At 37.8% G+C, this 21698-nt stretch overlaps 1 protein-coding gene and 1 pseudogene across 1 annotated transcript in view; one reads left to right on the top strand and one right to left on the bottom strand.

Moving 5' to 3' along the window:
- GALNTL6 (polypeptide N-acetylgalactosaminyltransferase like 6) overlaps positions 1 to 21698 on the top strand; it is a 1507590-nt gene that overhangs the window by 593254 nt on the left and 892638 nt on the right. The window lies entirely within an intron of this gene.
- Positions 211 to 2496, bottom strand: LOC138988929 (E3 ubiquitin-protein ligase MARCHF7 pseudogene; annotated as a pseudogene).

Raw genomic sequence — 21698 nt, 5'->3', positions numbered from 1 at the left:
AGGGTAACACTTTCCCACTCATTAAAAAGAAAAATACTTTTAATTACCAGTTTATAAACATTAGATTCACTGGCCATATTAAAGGTCCAGCAGAATTTTAATTCAGTAACACTTGAGAATGAACATATATATACATGCATAAAGTGTATATATGAACTATATATATATATTCATTCTATAGAGATAATATATTCAACAGACATTTCCCACAAAATTCACTCATACGAATTGCCAGTTTTAATAACGCTTGTTCACAGATCATCCATTTGTCTTATATGCAGTTAGGCAATATCAAATGTTCTGTTATGGTCTCCATCCTCTTCAGAATCATCTTCTGAAGTTTAGATCTTCCATATGTGCCTGAAGAGTTCTTGCAAGGTTAATAAATCGGACACGTGTGCTTGGTTCATTCGTATTTCCCATCATATCAGAAAAGCTTTGTTCGCACAAGTGCAATAACACAACTAGGTAGAGACCAGAGCTGATAAACTCATACTCAGCTTGTTCATTTGCACGAGCTCTATGTAGTTCATGAATATCAAAATCCTCCAGGTTATTGCAACTCTTCTTTACAGAGTTCACAGGTGGTTACAGCCTCTAGTGAAGAACCAGAGTTAATTTTGGCCTGTAACCATTTCTTCATACACTCTTGGTGGACATACTGTAAACTTCCGGTGCACTTGCATGGCTCTATCAGCAAGTTAGAGGATGATGCAGCTGCCATCTGACAAATTCTACATAAATCACCTTCTTCTTCTTCAGAGTCCTCTAAAAGGAGGCTCTCTTTTATTTTCTGTAGTCTTTCTGGGTCTCTTGAAGGTACATTTTTTAGTTTTATCATTTTTTCCATCAGATGAACTCCACCCTGAAGGAATAATATCTACAGTGATCATAACATTATCAGTCAAATTATTTCCAAGTGCTGGGGGCACTGCAAATCGAAATAAGGAACCAGGAAGGATCCCGTTATCCCTGTACTAATCTGAGGGGGGAGTCACCTGTACCAACACTGCTTGGTGCTGCAGATGCCTGCGGTCTGTTGGCACCAGCCCCAAGGGGCTCACTCTGTGCTTCAAGGTGAACCACTTCATTTGATTCTCTTCTAAAAAGATGATGAGATCTAGATGGTATATCAGAGGTAGATATCCTTGAAGATTCATCTCGTCCCTCTCGCCTCCTTCTAGAGAACAAAGGTGTGCATCTATTTCTAAGTGAGGAAGATAACCATGGTCCTGTATTTCTGCCTTCAGATTCTTGGCTAAAATTCTGGGAATCTGGCTCAGAGTTATGATTTTGGCTAAGAGATGACAAACCCCATCTTCGGCCAAGAAATCAAATCCTGAGAAGCTTCGGATGCCCTATTATCAGGAATATCAGAGGCTGATGCTGCATTACCACGAGACTGAGAACCTGTCAAGTTTCTTGGAGAAACATAAGAATTTTCAGAACTCAATGACCTTGTATTCAAGGAGTCTTGATTAGACCTTCGTGAAAAAAAAGTAGATGACATACTAGAAGCTATACGTGACAGCAATCTCCTTGTTGTGCCCTACCTTCATTGTCAGAAGATTCTTGAAATGATCTGTGAGATGAGTTAATCCTATCTGAACTGCCTATAGTTGAGGTTTCACCTCTATTTGAAGTATAAGAAAATCCAGGCTGCATACTGCTTTGGGGAGATTCTAATTCTCTTGGAGAAAATTTGATCTTAAAGAATTTCTACCAGAGTCCCTAGAACATGGTATGGTTTGATGTTCAGAAGGCATTTGGTGGTTAGTAGATGATGCACTCAATTGTAAAGTGCTCAATGAGTTCTCTTTGGTCTTGCTCCTTGTGAATATGAAGAAGGAACTCTGTCTTGAACACATGATGAAGTTGTGAAATCACCACTTCTTGACTATAATCCATAAGATTACTAATGGAGGAATCTGTTCTCCTCTCTCTCATCAAGTCAGTTCCAAATGATCCAAGTAAATGGTGATGAAGACCTGGGAACTTGACTATGCCTCCAAGTAGAATCTGATACTGCATTTAAACCATGGCCAACACTTCTTCCAGTTGAGGTAGATGTACAGTTTGTACAAGAAAGTTTAGGTCTTTTGAATCATGATCCCGTTGCTGGTTTTGTGATCTTGAGCGTGCTCTGAGTTATCTCAGACTCACTATACCATGTAGGTTGAAATGGTGACGCAGCTGCTGATGTCAGACTGATATTCTGAATCCAGTCGAAAGGAAGAGTCCCTTGAGTGAAAGGTATCATTTAAACCACTTCCTCTGCTTCCAGACATCAACCTAGCACTTAAAGAGCTAGCAGGTTGAACAGAAATTCTTCTTGGAATCCTTTGAAGGTTTAGACTCCATTCTTAAGGTTTCCTGGCACTGAACAGGGTTTGTCCCGCTCCCAGCGATCACACCGCCGCCTTCCTCCTCGGAGTTCTAGGCCTCTACCTGAAGCAGAACAGCAGACCACGAAGCACAATGGCGTCCGCCCAGCTCCCGGATGTATTGTGCTTTTTAAAAAGTATTTTTTACATTCTATTTTTATGTGCAAATAGAAATGGTAACATAGAAGATCAATGTAATGCAATTAGTAATTAACAATGAACACAGAAAAAATGAAAATAATGCCATACTTCTAATAGGAATGCATTATGATTAGTGGCAAAGTATTGTATGTAAATAATCTAGATAGCAGCTTCCACATTAATTATCACAGAAGGAACACTAGCTTTTCACCTGTTACAAATTTGATTACAATATTTCAGATCCTTAATCACCTTCAAGAGAATGGGTGCATTTCGTTTTTACAATTTATAGTGATGAAAATGTGAGAAAATATTGATTTTTAGGCCACTATATAACTGAAATAAATTAGTTTCTGAATTAAAATGTAATGTTAGTTTTTATTTTCTTGGCTCCTTCATAGCCTCAGTAAATCTTTAAAAATAAATATATATAATATATACTATATATAATACTATATATTATATATATACTGTATATAGGGACGAGGGAGCCTGGTGGGCTGCCGTCTATGGAGTCGCATAGAGTCAGACATGACTGAAGCAACTAGTACCTTCTATTTGTTAAGGATATTTCCTTTGTTTTATTGAATTATAATTGTTTATACATCTTACATCAGTTTCTGGTATACAGCAAAGTGATTCAACATAAATTATATATATAATATATATTCAATATAAGTTCTATTCCATTTAAAATTATTACTAAATAATGGATGCATTTCTGTACTGTACAGTATAACTTTGCTACTTAGATCTACTTTATACATAGTAGTATAATCTTTTAATCCCATACACCTATCTTGTCCCCTCCGCTTCTTTCTCCTCGCTGGTAACCATTAGTTTCTTCTCTTTATTTGTCAATCTCTTTCCTTTTTTGTTTTGGAGGGGATACTATCTGGTGCATTATTGTCATTAAAAATTTTTTATTGAAGTATAGTTCATTTACAATATCGTATAAGTTTCAAATGCACAACATTGCTGTTGTTTTATATGTGTGTATTTTTTTCAGATTCTCTTCCGTTATAAGTTATTACATGATATTGAATACAGTTCCCTGTGCTGTACCATTGGTTCTTATATTTTTTGTTATATTAAACTAGTTCGTTTCATTATTTACATTCCATATATAAGTGATAGCATAGCATATTTGTCTTTGAGTTTCACTGGGCTTCCCAGGCAGTGCTAGTGGTAAAGAAGCCGCCTGCCAGTGCAGGACATGTAAGACACATGGGTTTGATTCCTGGATCAGGAAGATCCCCCCAAGGAGGGCATGGTAATCCATTCCAGTATTCCTGCCTGGAGAATCCCATGGACAGAGGAGCTTGGTGGGCTACAGTTTGTGGGGTCACACAGAGTCAGACATGACTGAAGCAACTTATTTCATATACGTGACTTACTTCACCAAGCATAATACTTCCAGTGTCAGTCTGTGTTGCTGCAAATAGAAGAATTTCATTATTTTTTGGGGGACTGGGGAATATTCTATTTTCTGTCTCTCTATCAATTGATTGCACTTTCCTGTGCATTCATCTGTTGGTGGACACTTAGGTTGCTTCCATATTTTGGCTGTGGTAAATAGTGCTGCTATGAACATTGGGGTACATGTATGTTTTCAAATTAGTGGGGTTTTTAAAAATTTCTTCAGATATATACCCAGCAGTAGAATTGCTGAACCATGCTGTAGTTTTATTTTTAGTATTTCGTGGAACTTCTGTCCTGTTTTCCACAGTAGATGCACCAATTTACATTCCCATCAACAGTATACAAGGGTTCCCTCCTCCCCACATCCTATCAGTATTTATTATCTTTGTTCCTTTTGATGGTAGCCACTCAGACAAGTGTGAGAGTGATATCTTGTTGTTGTTTGGATTTGCATTTCTTGAATGATTAGCATTGTTGAGCATCTTTTCCTGTTGGCCATCTACATATCTTTTTAGGAACAATGTCTATTCAGGGCTCATGTCCCTTTTTAGCCAGCTTTTATATTGACTTGTATGAGTTCTTTATAGTTTTTTATATTGAACTATATATATAGTTCAATTATATCTCAGGTATTAACCTTTTATAAGTTACATCATTTGCAATGTGCTGTGCAGAAGCGTTTACGGTAACTCAGGCCCTACTTCTCTATTCTCACTTCTGCTCCTTTGCCACAGGAGACAGGTCAAACACAACACTGCTACAGTTTATGCAGTAAGTCCTCTATGCCCTCTTCTAGAGGTGCTATGGTCTCAGGCCTTTCATACATTCCGCCCTTATTTTTATAACTGATGTCAGGAACTATTCTAATTTCCTTCCTTTACATGTTGTTGTTGTTCAGTCACTCAGTCGTGCCCTATTCTTTGTGGTCCCATGGACTGCAGCACCCCAGGCTTCTTGTCCTTCACCATCGGAGATTGCTCAAAGTCATGTCCATTGAGTGGGTGATGTCATCCCACCATCTCACCTCTGTCGTTGCCTTTTCCTCTTGCCTTCAATCTTTCCAGCATCTGGGTCTTTTCTAAACAGTCAGCTCTTTCCATCAGGTGGCCATAAGTATTGGAGCTTCAGATTCAGCATCAGTCCTTCCAGTGAATATTCAGGACTGATTTCCTTTAAGATTGATTGCTCTGATCTCTTTGCAGTCCAGGGGACTCTCAAGAGTCTTCTCCAACACAATAGTTCAAAAGCATCTATTCTTAGTGCTCAGCCTTCTTTATGGTCCAATTCTCACAACCATACATAAATACTGGAAAAAAAACATAGTTTGGATTACATGGATCTTTCTTGGCAAAGTAATGTCTGTGCTTTTTAATATGCTGTCTAGCATAACTTTGGTCATACCTTTTTTCCAAAGGGCAATCGTCTTCTAATTTCATGGCTGCAGTTACCATCTGTAGTGATTTTGGAACCCAGGGACATAAAGTCTGTCACTATTTCCATTGTTTCCCCATCTATTTGCCATGAAATGATGGGAATGGATACCATGATCTTAGTTTTCTGAATGTTGAGTTTTAAGCCAACTTTTTTCAATCTCCTCTTTTGCTTTCATCAAGAAGCTCTTTAGTTCCTCTTCATTTTCTGCCATGACGGTGGTGTCATCTACATATCTGAAGTTATTGATATTTCTCCGTGCAATCTTGATTCCAGCTTGTTCTTCGTCCAGCCCAGAATTTTGCATGATGTGCTCTGCATATAAGTTAAAGGAGCAGGGTGATAATATACAGCTTTGACGTACTCCTTTCCCTATTTGGAACCAATCTGTTGTTCAAGTCCAGTTCTAACTGTTCCTTCTAGATCTGCTTATGTGTTGGTTAGGATCCAGGAAAGGAGGTCAGGTATTCCCATCTCTTTAAAAATGTTCCACAGTTTGTTATGATCCACTCAGTCAAAGGCTTTAGTATAGTCAATGAAGCAGAAGTTTTTTTTCTGAAATTCTTTTGCTTTTTCTATGATCCAATGGTTGTTGGCAATTTCATCTCTGGTTCCTCTGCCTTTTTTAAATCCAGTTTGAACACCTGGGATTTATCAGTTCATGTACTGTTGAAGCTTCACTTGAAGAATTTTGAGCATTACTTGCTACCATGTGAAATGAGTGCAGTTGTGTGGTAGTTTGAACTTTCTTTGCCATTGCCTTTCTTTGGGATTGGAAAGAAAACTGATTTGTAGCTGTCTGCTTTTCCCAGCACCAATTATTGAAGAGACAGTCTTTTTTCCATTGTATATTGTGGCCTAGTTTGTTGCATATTAATTGACCATAAGTGTGTGGGCTTCTTTTCTGTCTCTCTATTGAGTTCCACTGATCTGGGTGTCTATTTTGGTTTCAGTAGCATGCTGTTTTGATTACTGTAGCTTTGTAGTGTAGTTGGAAATCATGAAGTGTGATTCCTCCAGTTCTGTTCTTTCCCAAGATTGCTGTGGTAATTTGGTGTCTTTTGTGGTTCCCTATAAATTTTAGGATTATTTGTTCTATGAAAATGTGAAAATTGACATAGGTATTTTGATAGGGAATGCATTAAATTTGTAGATTCACTTGGACAGTAGGAACATTTTAACAATATTAATTCTTCCAATCCAAGAACACAGGGTATATGTCTATTTCTTTGTATCATCTTAAATTTCCTTCATCAATGTTTTCTAAATTTTAAAAGAGTATAGGTATTTCACCCCCTTGGTTAAGTTTACCTCTATTATTTTATACTTTTTGATGTGATTTTGAACAGTTTGGGTTTGTTCTTTTTTTTTTTTTTTTTTTCTTTTTCTGATAAGTCATTGTAAGTGTGTAGAAAAGCAACAGACTTCTGCATGTTAATGTTGCATCAAGCAACTTTATCAAAATCATTTGTTGTTTCTAATAGTTGTCTGGTAGAGAATTTAGGGTTTTTAAATATATTATCATATCATCTGTGCGTAGTGACAATTTTATTTCTTCCCTTAAGTTTGGATGCCTTTTACTTCTTCTGCTTGTCTGATTGCTATGGTTTGTTGGTGCTGTTTAATCAATAAGTTGTGCCTGACTCTTTTGTGACCCCATGAACTATAGCACACCAGGCTCCTCTGTCCATGAGATTTCCCAGTCAACAATGCTGGAGCTGGCTGCCATTTCCTTCTCCAGGGAATCTTCTCAACCCAGGGATCAAAACCATGTCTCCTGCATTGGCAGGCAGATTCTTTACCACCGAGCCACTAATTGCTATGGTTGGGACTTCCAATACTATGTTAAACAGAAGTGGTGAGAGTGAGTGTTCTTGGCTTCTTCCTCATGTGAGAGGAAAGACTTTTGTCTTCTCACCATTGAGTATGATGTCAGCTGTGATTTTGTCATAAATAACCTTTACTTTGTTGAAATATATTCCCTCTATACCAACTTTGAGGAGAGTTTTTTTCTGCTTCTGTCTTGATTACTGTGGACACGAAAAAACAGAAAAGAGTAAATTCTGCACTGGATCTTTAGGACTCTTCAAAAATATGATATGCCATTTCGCTTGTCATACGCCTATCCCTTGTTTTTCTGGTTGTTTTGGCTCAGGTATGTCACATCAGCAAGCCTATCATTAATAAGAAATTTAATCTTACACATGTTAGGGCCATCAGCTATTTCTGAACAATAATACAGCATGTTGAAGATATAGCAACAGTTCTGGGTTTTAGGATGGAAATAGGGTCAATGAAAGTAGCTTGTAAATTATAGGTGGAATATGAAGAAAAAGAAGGATCAAGAATGAATCTCAGCTTTGCACTTATGACCCTGGGAGAGGAACTAAGATGTGATTTTCCCAGCATTGATAAGCAGTCAGGATAGAGAGAAAAAAGAAAACAGATAAATGGACCCATCTATGTTTGGCTATGATTTTAGTTTTCAGAATGTTGAGCTTTAAGCCAACTTTTTAACTCTCCTCTTTCACTTTCATCAAGAGGCTCTTTAGTTCCCCTTCACTTTCTGCCATAAAGGTGGTGTCATCTACATATCTGAGGTTATTGATATTTCTCCTGGCAACCTTGATTCCAGCTTGTGCTTCCTCCAGCCCAGCGTTTCTCATGATGTACTCTGCATATAAGTTAAATAAGCAGGGTGACAATATACAGCCTTCACATACTCCTTTTCCTATTTGGAACCAGTCTGTGTTCCATGTCCAGTTCTAACTGTTGCTTCCTGACTTGCGTATAGGTTTCTCAAGAGCCAGATCAGATGGTCTGGTATTCCCATCTCTTTCAGAATTTTCCACAGTTTATTGTGATTTGCACAGTACAAAGCTTTGGCATAGTCAATAAAGCAGAAATAGATGTTTTTCTGGAACTCTCTTGCTTTTTCAATGATCCAGAGGATGTTGGCAATTTGATTTCTTTCCAAAATCAGCTTGAACATCTGGAAGTTCACAGTTCATGTATTGCTGAATCTTGGCTTGGAGAATTTTGAGCATTACTTTACTAGCATGTGAGATGAATGCAATTGTGCAATAATTTGAACATTCCTTGGCATTACCTTTCTTTGGGATTGGAATGAAAACTGATCTTTTCCAGTCCTGTGGCCACTGCTGAGTTTTCCAAATTTTCTGGCATATTGAGTGTAGCACTTTCACAGCATCATCTTTCAGGATTTGAAATAGCTCAACTGAAATTCCATCACCTCCACTAGCTTTGTTCATAGTGATGCTTCCTAAGGTCCCATCACTTCATGGGAAATAGATGGGGAAACAGTGGAAACAATGTCAGATTTTATTTTTTGGGGCTCCAAAATCACTGCAGATGGTGACTGCGGTCATGAAATTAAAAGACACTTACTCCTTGGAAGGAAAGTTATGACCAATCTAGATAGCATATTCAAAAGCGGAGACATTACTTTGCCAACAAAGGTCCATCTAGTCAAGGCTATGGTTTTTCCAGTGGTCATGTATGGATGTGAGAGTTAGACTATAAAGAAAGCTGAGCACTGAATAATTGATGCATTTGAACCGTGGTGTTAGAGAAGACTCTTGAGAGTCCCTTGGACTGCAAGGAGATCCAACCAGTCCATCCTCAAGGAGATCAGTCCTGGGTGTTCATTGGATGGACTGATGCTAAAGCTGAAACTCCAATACTTTGGCCACCTCATGTGAAGAGTTGACTCATTGGAAAAGACTCTGATGGTGGGAGGGATTGGGAGCAGGAGGAGAATCGGACGACAGAGGATGAGATGGCTGGATGGCGTCACTGACTCGATGGACATGAGTTTGGATAAACTCCGGGAGTTGGTGATGGACAATGAGCCCTGGCGTGCTGCAATTCATGGGTCACAAAGAGTCAGACACAACTGAGCGACTGAACTGAACTGATGTTTGGCTATTAGAGAATAGTTTGGAGAAATATTAGTCCAAATGATGAATAGAAAAAAGAATATCAGTGGAGTGAGGGTCTTAATGAGGAACAAGGACACGTGTAAGAGGAATAAGTAAATGAGCAAACCAGAAGGATAAGATGATTTTTCTGGTGGTCTTAGTGGTGGATCTATTTGGGGTCATGACAAAGCCAACATGTGACCATGAACTGATGACTGAGATAGAAGAGGAGGTCATTTAGAGAGACCAGTACATTTGATGAGCTTTCTGTGTATAAGATGAAATCACGAAGGTTAATGGTGGGACTTTGTAGACTGGGTAACTCTATGTTTTTATTCAGTTGCTAAGTCATATCTAACTCTTTGTGACCCTGTGGACTGCAGCACTCCAGGCTCCTTTGTCCTTCACAATCTCCTAGTGTTTGTTCAGACTCACTCATGTTCACTGAGTCAATGATACCATCCAACCATCTCATCCTCTGCCACCCCCTACTCCTCCTGCCCTCGGGCTTTCCCAGCATCAGGGTCTTTTCCAATAAGGTGGCTCTTCGCATCAGGTGATCAAAGTATTTGAGGTTCAGCTTCAACATCAGTCCTTCCAATGAATATCCAGGGTTGATTTCCTTTAGGATTGACTGGTTTGGTTTCTTTGCAGTCTAAGGGACTCTTAGGAGTCTTCTCTAGCCCCACCGTTGGAAACATCAATTCTTAGGCACTTAGCTTTTTTTATGGTCCAGCTTTCACATCCTGTTTTCTTGTTCCACTCTTTTACTTCAGAATACATATTCTTTTTTTTACATGCAGATTTATTATTGGCATAGAGAGTTTCTTGACAATGTTGTGTTAGTTTCTGTTGTATAGCAAAGTGAATCAGTTGTAAGTATACATATATCCACTCCCTCCCACCCCCCAACCCCACCCCTCTAGGTCCACAGTACACTAAGCTAAGCTTACTGCCAGATGGCGTAATTTTTTTTTAACAATTTTTTTGAAAGATAGTTGATTTACAACATCATGTTAGTTTCAGGTATACAGAAAAGTGTTTGCTTTATACACACATACACACACACACACACACACACACACACAGAGGCATGTGTGTGTATGCTCAGTCACTCAGTCATGTCCAACTCTTTGCAACCCAATGGACTGTAACCCAAGAGGCTCCTCTGTCCATGGGATTCTCCAAGCAAGGATACTGGAGTGGTTGCCATGCCCTCCTCCAGAGGATCTTCCAGACACAAGAATTGGCCCATGTCTCTTATGTCTCCTGCATTGGCAAATTCTTTACCACCAGCACCACATGTCTTGGTTTTACAGTTTCCATGAGGGCTAGAACCATCTGTGTTTTTAGATCTATTTTCCGCATCCTATTACAGCTCCCAGCATGTAACAGGTTTGTAATCATTGTTTTTTTTAATGAATTAATTTATGAAAACTTCTGGTCAGAACATTCTCAGAGGCATGTGTTTTTTGAGAGCAAATTGTAATTTCAAGGATTAGCTGAATGAGACCTAGAACTCATACAACGGATACTAGTTATCCTAACCTAATGGGTCAAGTTATAATAATCCAGAGATTGTACCAGCAGGAATTAAAAGGTAATTTCAAATCCTATTTGCATATTCTTCTTTTCTCTCTTCTGTTCACCATCTGAGAGACAAATAACTGCAGAAGTTTAACACTTCTGCCAGGCAGAAACTGTAGCTATTTTGTACTGGCCCTGTGATTGCCCTTCATGAATGTTTAAATTTTATTTTTTGTAAAATATTGGGGGATATGCTGTGGTATGAATTGAGTGATTGGGATTGACATACATACACTACTATATATCAATATAAAATTGATAACTGAAGAGAAACTACTGTATATCTCAGGGAACTCTACTCAGTATTCTGTGGTGACCTAAATGGGAAGGAAATCTGAAAAAGAGAGGATACCTGTATAACGGATTCACTTTGCTGTGCAGTAGAAACTAACACCACATTGTAGAGTAATTAAACTCTATTAAAATTAATGAAAAGTTGTTTAATAATTTTATTTACTTATTTTTGGCTGTGCTGGGTCTTTACTGCTGCATGGGCTTTTCTCTAGGAGGGGAGAGTGGAGTGTAGCTGCAGTACCTTGGCTTCTCAGTGTGGGGGCTTCTCTTGTTTGGAACACAAGCTCTAGAGTGCAAGGGCTTCAGTGGTTGTGGCTCCCGGGCTCTAGGGCACAGCTTCAATATTTGTGGTGCCAGGCCTAGATGCCCTGCGGCACATGGGATCTTCTCGATCCAGAATTAAACCTGTGTCTCCTGCATTAGCAGGTGGATTCTTTACCACTGAGCCACCAGGGAAGCTCTATTTTTTTTAATAAAGAAATAAAAAATTAATGATAAAACCAAAAAAACATGGCCACGTATAACTTGCTCTGAAAAAGAAAATAAGCCTTCCGTATGTGCTTCGTTTCAGTGTTTTTGATGCTTCTCCTTTCGGCCATCAGTTTAAACTGTTCAATGAAAATTAGGTTGATAAAAGAATGAGATGTGTTGTGAATACGAGCTAAGATTTCCGTCCTCTGAGTTCCGCTGTGTCCTTTGATGCCCTCGTTCTCCCATCATGCAGTGGAGTAGTGATCAACTCCTCTTCATCATAATTCTTAAGTTGTCTCCTCACTACACTACAAGTGACCTTCTCGAATGAGTTTCCCCTTGAAGGATCATTTCCTCCTCACATTTGAAAATATCATAATGTTTTAATTATTATTTTCTTATTCTGTGTTATAATTATCATAATTTAACTTCCTAACTGACATTACAAAAAAGGTATTTTTTTCTCAAACTACATTTTTTTCTTAGTCGACAGTAATTGTTTTAAAAAAAAAAAATGTGATAATTATGGGACTGAATGGCATCTCCAAAACCTATTTTTTGACATCCTCAAAACTGATTGTCCTTTAAAATGACCTGAGAAGCTACAGCCTCTAAGGACTGGCACAAACCTGGCAAAAATCACTCTCAGAAACAGTGACAAAGACAGCTCACTGGCAGTGAGTTATTAAGTGAGGTAGAACTGAGAGCCGTAAGGTCAGACCCCGCCCCCCGCAACTCTGCGCAATTAAACTCAGTTGCCAGGTAAGGATGTGGATGTGGTTCACCAACTCTCCCGAAAGATACGAGAGTCACTCCTTTCAATGATGCTGGACCTACATTTGTCAAGAGACTTGACCGCTTCTTCAGACGGACCTTTCAGTTATCACCTCTGTGGTTAGGAGAGAGTCATCTTACCACTCATCATTTTTGTTATTATTATTATTAGATAAGAATTCATTGCCTTCTCATCTAAATCGTACAGGAGAGCATTGCGTTCCTGTCCTAGATTTCATTTCTCCATTTGACTCTTTATAATGGATTATCCTTACTGATTTTATCTACCTTATTTGGGAAAGAAGACTCTTGACACTGAAGGTCTAGGGACCCAATGTTCATCTCTGCTTTGGGATCAATTTGCTTTAACTTCATGTTAAATTCCCAATTAATGCAGCAGATAATTGATACATAAAATCTAAACCTAATAAATCCGTGAAAAAATATTAGTATTATACTTACAATATAGAAGCTAACCATCCGTCAATTCAAGTAAAAGAACTAGCAGTGCTGCTTTCTATAAGCAGGACATTGGAAATAGGTCAAACACAGAAGAATACAAGTTAATCTTCATTTTAATAATCATTGTATCCACATTTAATTTTAACCATTTTATGATGCCGTGGAAATACAAAAGACTGCATATATTTTTTTGGAGATCTTTAGATATAATTTTATTTACATTTATTTATTTTTAATTGGAGTATAATTGCTTTACAATATTATGTTGGTTTCTGCCACACATCAACATGAATGAGCCATAGATATGCATATGTTGCCCCCTTCTTGAACCAACCTTCCACTTCACACCCCATCCTTCCCCTCTAGGCTGTCACAGAACACTGGATTTGAGCTCTCTACATCATTTAGCAAATTTACACTGGCTATCTAATTTTACATATGGTAATGTGTATGTTTCCATGCTGCTGTCTATTTGTCCCACCGTCTCCTTCTCGCACTGTGTCTTCAAGTCTGTTCTCTATATATCTGTGTATCCACTGCGGCCCTGCATATAGGTTCATCGGTACCATCTTTCTAGAAACCATATATATATGTTAATATATGTTTCATTTCCTCTTTCTGACTTACTTCACTCTGTATCATAGGCTCTAAGTTCATCCACCTTATTAGAACTGAGTCCAATGTGTTCCTTTATGTCTAAATAATACTCCATTGTATATATATACCACAACTTCCTATCCATTCATCAGTTAGTGGACATCTAGGTTGCTTCCATATTCTAGCTATTGTAAATAGCTCTGCAATGAACATTGGAGTACATGTGTCCTTTTCAATTATGATTTCCTCAGGGTATATGCCCAGTAGTGGGAGTGTTGTGTCAAATGATAGTTTTATTCCTAGTTTTTAAGAAATCCCCATACTATTCTCCATAGTGGCTGTATCAATTTACATTCCCACCAACAGTACAAGAGGGTTCCCTTTTCTCCACATTCTCTCCAGCATATATTGCATGTACACATTTGATGGTGGCATTCTGACCACTAAGAGTTGATACTTCATTGTAGTTTTGGTTTGCATTTCTCTAATAATGAGCGAGGTTGAACATCATTTTATGTGTATATTAGCCATCTGAAAGTCTTCTTTTGAGAAAAAGTCGGTTTAGGTCTTCTGCCCACTTTTTGATTGGGTTTTTAATTTTTCTACTATTGAAGAGAATGAGTTGCTTATATATATTGGAGATTAATCCTTTGTCAGTTGTTTGATTTGCTATTATTTTCTCCCATCTGAGGGTTGTCTTTTCACCTTATTTATAATTTCCTTTGCTAGCCAACTTCCCTGGTGGGTCAGATGGTAAAGCGTCTGTGTGCATTGTGGGAGACCCAGGTGATCCCTGAGTTGGGACAATCCCCTGGAGAAGGAAATGGCAACTCACTCCAGTATTCTTGCCTGGAAAATCCCATGGACAGAGAATCCTGATAGGCTACAGTCCACGGGGTCGCAAGAGTCGGACACAACTGAGCTACTTCACTTTCTTTCTTTCTTTCTTTCCTTCTTTCTTTCTTTTCTTTCTTTTCTTTTTTGCTGGCATACACAAATTTTAAGTGTATACCATACCCCTGCAGAGCTATAATCACAATCAAGAAAGTGAAGATATATTACCAAAAGTTTAATACAGCCCTTGGTAATCCCTTCTCCTTTCCTTCTAGCCAACCCGTAATCCCATCTTTCATATGCTTTTTGTCACTATAGGTTAGTTTGAATTTTCTAGAAATTTATATGAGTAAAATAATATATTGATAGTATACACGTTATTTCATCTGATTTCTGTCACTCGGTGCTATTGGTTTTAGGGTCATCATATGCACATAAAACTTCCACTCTTTTTATTATGAAGTAGTATCCCAGTATTTATGGGCTTCCCAGGTTGCTCAGTGGTAAAGAATGCGCCTGCCAATGCAGGAGACACAGGTTTGGTCCCTGAGTCAGGAAGATCCCTGGAGAAGGAAATGGCAACCCTCTCCAGTATTCTTCCCTGGAGAATCCCATGGACAGAGGAGCCTGGCAGGCTACAGTCAAAGGGGTCACAAAGAGTCAGACACGATTTAGTGAATGAGTGCTTGCACACACACACACACACACACACACACACTCACTCTCTAGTGTCTGGACACACTGCAGTGTGTTTATCCGTCTCCCTTTCCATGGACTATTTGTTGTTTCCAGTTTGGAGCTATTGTAACTAAAAGTATTATGAGCAGTCATGCACAGGTCTAAGCGGACATATGCTCACTTTTTTCTTGTGTAAACGCCTAAGAATGGCGTGCCTAGATCATGTATTATGTATGTATGCAAAGTTTTAAAAAACTTTCAAATTGTTTGCCAAAGTGTTTTTTACAATTTTCTATTCCAGCAGCAAACATATAATGATTCCAGTGCTTCTGTATTCTTGCCTAAACTTGGTATGGCTATTCCTTTTAGTTTGGTGATTCTAATAGGCATGGGATAGCACGTCATTGTTTTTAATTGGTGTCGTCCTGATAACAAATGATGCACTTAAAGCTGAGGGGTGTGTTTACATTTGCCCTGAGATGAGCTTTTTGGTTTTCTCCCCACCCCTTGCCTCCTTCCCTCAATTTCTTTGTGTCATTGCTGGTGATGAATATCTGTATGATTTTAAAGCATTTTAATATCTTTGAGTAAAAGGGAGGGAGAGTTTTGTTATCATGCCATATTTTACCATCTTCAAGAGGAAGTTTTTCCAGCTTTTGACTATTCCTCTGATTTGTAAGTATTTCTCTGTAAATACTCTATTCCTTTAGATAAATTGGTGATTTATAGATGATAGATAATCTTGCAAGTTCTACTTCCTTGAATAAACCATAGCTGACACAATATCTGTAGATAAACCAGAGATTATGCTGCCTTCATAATAGAAGATCACTGTTTTTGAAGGAACATTCAGTAAAGAAAATGAAGTTGTTGAAAATAAAAAAATATACAAACAGATATGAAAAATTCAGTACAGAATTTCAAAGATAAATTGACAAAATCTCCCTAACTAGAGGCACAAATGAAAAAGAAAGAACAGAAGAGAAAAATAATTTTAAGAAATTGTATGACCAATTCAAAACATCAAAGATTTCTTGACAACCAATCTTGAGTTATCATTTCCAGAATGATTCAATCAGATAAGAAAAATTGCTCAAGTGAGGCATGGAATTAGAACTGAACATTTCAGGAAATGTATCCACAGGATGAGAATAGTTTATTCCTTTTATAGTAATATATATATATATATATATATATATATATATCATAGTCACTAGATGTAATTAATCAGTTCCTAGTTAAATGAAGAAAGTATAATAAAATATATATGAATAACAGTAGAAAATTTTAGTATAAAGATGGGAAGGCTATCTGGTTACTTACAATATAGACATTTCTGATATTAATGATGTGAACTTAGTCTTTAAGACTTTACTGTAAATCTAAGCAGTTTAACATTCCATTAAAATCTCTTCACTCAACAATATTACTAGCATTGTTGTTTGCATATTTCAGGTGTCTATGCCTTCTTTACGCCACATTTGTTGGAACAATGAAAAGTTTATGAAACATGGATCACAGATAATTTTTCACTCCATCACTACAGGAATGGGAGAAAGAATCATTTATACTTTAGTGAGCTTTTTGGAAGTCTATTTTGGTTCCATAGAAATGTAAATCCACTCGTCTTGAAATCAAGACATGTATGTTAACATATAGTCCTTAATGTGGAGTTTCAGAAATCGCCTTCTTTTGTCCATTTGATAACCAAAGTTATCTCTTCACCACTCCCCCAACCACCCAGGCCAGACTGAGGATGTGATATTCATGCTGTTTTTATGTTTGATGACAATAGCACATGTCATCATTTTCATCCCTTCATCTCTTCTCATGCATCCAGCTTCCTTAATAATCTGCTGAACAAGATTTTACTGGTTCTTCAGCCTCATTCAAGTTTATCATAAATAGCGTATGCTCTAGAAGGTATGTGTTGCCATTAATAATCAAAATTAATATGTTGTTTTTATGAAGAAACTATTTTCAATGTGACATATATCTATACTTATCACTCAGTGTGAAAGCTGAGATCATTTCAGGTTCCTTGTTAATTGTTATTCAGTCACTCAGTCGTGCCCAACTATTTGTGACCCCCATGGACTGCAGCACACCGGCTTCCCTGTCCTTAACCATCTCCTGGAGCTTGCTTGAACTCATGTCCATTGAGTCAGTGATGCCATCCAACCATCTCATCCTCTGTCTTCCCCTTCTTCTCCAACATTTATTCTTTCCCAGCATCGGGGTCTTTTCTAATGAGTCAGCTCTTTGCATCACGTGGCCAGAATATTGGAGTTTCAGCTTCAGCATCAATACTTCCAATGAATATTCAGGATTGATTACCTTTAGGATTGATTGGTTTGATCTCCTTGTAGTCCAAGGGACTCTCAAAAGTCTTCTCCAACACCAAAGTTCAAAAGCATCAGTTCTTTAGTGCTCAACCTTCTTTATGGTCCATCTCTCACATCCATACATGACTACTGGGAAAGCCATAGCTTTGACTACACAGACCATTATTGGCAAAGTAATGTCTCTGCTTTTTAATAAGCTGTCTAGGTTGGTCATAGATTTTCTTCCAAGGAGCAAGTGTCTTTTACTTTCATGGCTGCAGTCACCATCTGCAGTGAATTTGGAGCCCAAGAAAAGAAAGCCCGTCACTATTTCCATTGTTTCCCCATCTATTTGCCATGAAGTGATGGGACCAGATGCCATGATCCTCGTTTTTTGAATGTTCAGCTTTAAGTCAGCTTTTCACTCTCCTCTTTCACTTTAATCAATAGGCTCTTCAGTTTCTCTTAACTTTCTGCCATGATGGTGGTGTCATCTGCATATCTGACGATATTGATTATTGCTCTTGGCAGTCTTGACTCCAGCTTTTTTTTTTTTTTTTTTCTTTCTTTTTTTTTTTCTTTTTAATTTTATTTTATTTTTAAACTTTACATAATTGCATTAGTTTTGCCAAATATCAAAATGAATCCACCACAGGTATACATGTGTTCCCCATCCTGAACCCTCCTCACTCCTCCCTCCCCATACCATCCCTCTGGGTCGTCCCAGTGCACTAGCCCCAAGCATCCAGTATCGTGTCGAACCTGGACTGGCAACTCGTTTCTTACATGATATTTTACATGTTTCAATGTCATTCTCCCAAATCTTCCCACCCTCTCCCTCTCCCACAGAGTCCATAAGACTGTTCTATACATCAGTGTCTCTTTTGCTGTCTCGTACACTGGGTTATTGTTACCATCTTTCTAAATTCCATATATATGCGTTAGTATACTGTATTTACGTTTTTCCTTCTGGCTTACTTCACTCTGTATAATAGGCTCCAGTTTCATCCACCTCATTAGAACTGATTCAAATGTATTCTTTTTAATGGCTGAGTAATACTCCATTGTGTATATGTACCACAGCTTTCTTATCCATTCATCTGCTGATGGACATCTAGGTTGCTTCCATGTCCTGGCTATTATAAACAGCGCTGCGATGAACATTGGGGTACACGTGTCTCTTTCCCTTCTGGTTTCCTCAGTGTGTATGCCCAGCAGTGGGATTGCTGGATCATAAGGCAGTTCTATTTCCAGTTTTTTAAGGACTCTCCACACTGTTCTCCATAGTGGCTGTACTAGTTTGCATTCCCACCTACAGTGTAAGAGGGTTCCCTTTTCTCCACACCCTCTCCAGCATTTATTACTTGTAGACTTTTGGATCGCAGCCATTCTGACTGGTGTGAAATGGTACCTCATAGTGGTTTTGATTTGCATTTCTCTGATAATGAGTGATGTTGAGCATCTTTTCATGTGTTTGTTAGCCATCTGTATGTCTTCTTTGGAGAAATGTCTATTTAGTTCTTTGGCCCATTTTTTGATTGGGTCGTTTATTTTTCTGGAGTTGAGCTGTAGGAGTTGCTTGTATATTTTTGAGATTAGTTGTTTGTCAGTTGCTTCATTTGCTATTATTTTCTCCCATTCTGAAGGCTGCCTTTTCACCTTGCTAATAGTTTCCTTTGATGTGCAGAAGCTTTTAAGGTTAATTAGGTCCCATTTGTTTATTTTTGATTTTATTTCCAATATTCTGGGAGGTGGGTCATAGAGGAACCTGCTGTGATGTATGTCAGAGAGTGTTTTGCCTATGTTCTCCTCTAGGAGTTTTATAGTTTCTGGTCTTACGTTTAGATCTTTAATCCATTTTGAGTTTATTTTTGTGTATGGTGTTAGAAAGTGGTCTAGTTTCATTCTTTTACAAGTGGTTGACCAGATTTCCCAGCACCACTTGTTAAAGAGATTGTCTTTAATCCATTGTATATTCTTGCCTCCTTTGTCAAAGATAAGGTGTCCATATGTGCATGGATTTATCTCTGGGCTTTCTATTTTATTCCATTGATCTATATTTCTGTCTTTGTGCCAGTACCATACTGTCTTGATAACTGTGGCTTTGTAGTAGAGCCTGAAGTCAGGTAGGTTGATTCCTCCAGTTCCATTCTTCTTTCTCAAGATCGCTTTGGCTATTCGAGGTTTTTTGTTTTTCCATACAAATTGTGAAATTATTTGTTCTAGTTCTGTGAAGAATACTGTTGGTAGCTTGATAGGGATTGCGTTGAATCTATAAAATGCTTTGGGTAGTATACTCATTTTCACTATATTGATTCTTCCAATCCATGAACATGGTATATTTCTCCATCTGTTAGTGTCCTCTTTGATTGATTCCAGCTTATGCTTCATCCAGCCCAGCATTTCACATGATGTTAAACTGCATAGAAGTTAAATAAGGTTGTGAAAATATACAGCCTTGATGTACTCCTTTCCCAATTTGGAACCAGTTCATTGTCCCATGTCTGGTTCTAACTGTTGCTTCTAGACCTGCATACAGGTTTTGCCATAGTCAAGTCAGATGGTCTGGTATTCTGATCTCTTTTAAGAATTTTCCAGTTTGTTGTGATCCACACAGTCAAAGGCTTTAGTATAGTCAATGAAGCAGAAATAGATGTTTTCTGGAATTCTCTTTATTTTTCTTGTGAATATTTAACTAAAATAATTTTTGAATTTATTTAGAATCACAGCCTCTATATTTTCCTTATTATGTAGTATAATGTAGTTTCAGTTATGTCCTTAGGCTCTACACAATGTTACTATTAACAGATGATAAAGTTAACTATTACTTTATTGATCTGACCTTTATTTATTACAAGGAATACATTTATTAATAAGAATATACCCCCCCACCTCTTAGCTTCAGTTATGTTTTCTTTGCTAATCTTCCTTTCTCTTGCTGCTTTGATTCTAATTTACCTTTTTACCAGCAGTTTCGTTATTTTCTTTGCATTTTTTCCACTCTTTAATGGGTTTGATCTCAACTTCTTCTCTGTATACTTCAGATGACATGGGGGTGCAATGTGATCATGTTGCCTTACTCTTTTAGAAGAGATAAAAGATGTTCAAGCCATGGAACTCTGACAGTCTGTGAAAATTATACAAAGAAGAATGCTAACAGGCCAAGTCAGATGCTTTTGACAGTAATGTTCCATTTAAAAATAAAAAGTTGTCACTTTCTGGGGAATTCACTGCATAGGAATTAAATCAAGCACTTCCCCTTAGAGGAGTGAGGATTGAAGGAGAGATAAGATGTAGAAATCTTATTGTATATGTTACACATACTTTCTGAACAAAACTTAGTCCTGTTTATCATTAGACCTTAAGGATTAAGAAAATTTTATATTTGTAACTGTGTAGGTAAAACCAGTGTGCACCAGTGATGAATTAAGTTAAATAAGCTTTTAAATGGTTGGGATGTTGAGGCAAAATATTTCTTAACATAATTTCTCCTGTGTTGTCTGAAGACAATGAAGCTTTTTATGATAATTCAAAGAATAACTACATAATTAGGAAATACAGCCTCTCCCCAAGATCATATTAAAGCTGAAAAATGATAGAACACTAAGATTTCCTTATAAATGTGTCTCTTTTAGACATTTTGTTGTTTAGTTGCTAAGTTGTGTCCAACTCCTTGTGACCCCATGGACTGTAGCCCACCAGGATACTCTGTCCATGGGATTCTCCAGGCAAGAATACTGGAGTGGGTTGCCATTTCCTTCTCCAGGGATCTTACTAACCCAGGGATCAAACCCACATCTCCTGAATTGGCAGGCGGATTCTTTACCACTGAAAAACATGGGAAGCATTTTAGACATAAGCAATTCTTAATTTCTTTCAGAGCAAATCCTTATCAACGACATCAATTCATGTATATAGATTTATATCAGCTCCACTTTATTTTTTTTTTCTTTATAATAATTTATTTTTTTTTTTTTATTTTAAATTTTATTTTATTTTTAAACTTTACATAATTGTATTAGTTTTGCCAAATATCAAAATGAATCCACCACAGGTATACATGTGTTCCCCATCCTAAACCCTCCTCCCTCCTCCCTCTCCATAGCATCCCTCTGGGTCGTCCCAGTGCACTAGCCCCAAGCATCCAGTATCACGCATCGAACCTAGACTGGCATCTCGTTCCATACATGATATTTTACATGTTTCAATGCCATTCTCCAAAATCTTCCCACCCTCTCCCTCTCCCACAGAGTCCATAAGACTGTTCTATACATCAGTGTCTCTTTTGCTGTCTCGTACACAGGGTTATTGTTACCATCTTTCTAAATTCCATATATATACGTTAGTATACTGTATTT

The sequence above is a fragment of the Bos mutus genome, chromosome 8 (genome assembly GCF_027580195.1).
Source record: "Bos mutus isolate GX-2022 chromosome 8, NWIPB_WYAK_1.1, whole genome shotgun sequence".
Lineage (NCBI taxonomy): Eukaryota > Metazoa > Chordata > Mammalia > Artiodactyla > Bovidae > Bos > Bos mutus.
Note: the sequence above shows the minus strand (reverse complement) of the source record. Positions and strands in the feature narration are given on the sequence as shown.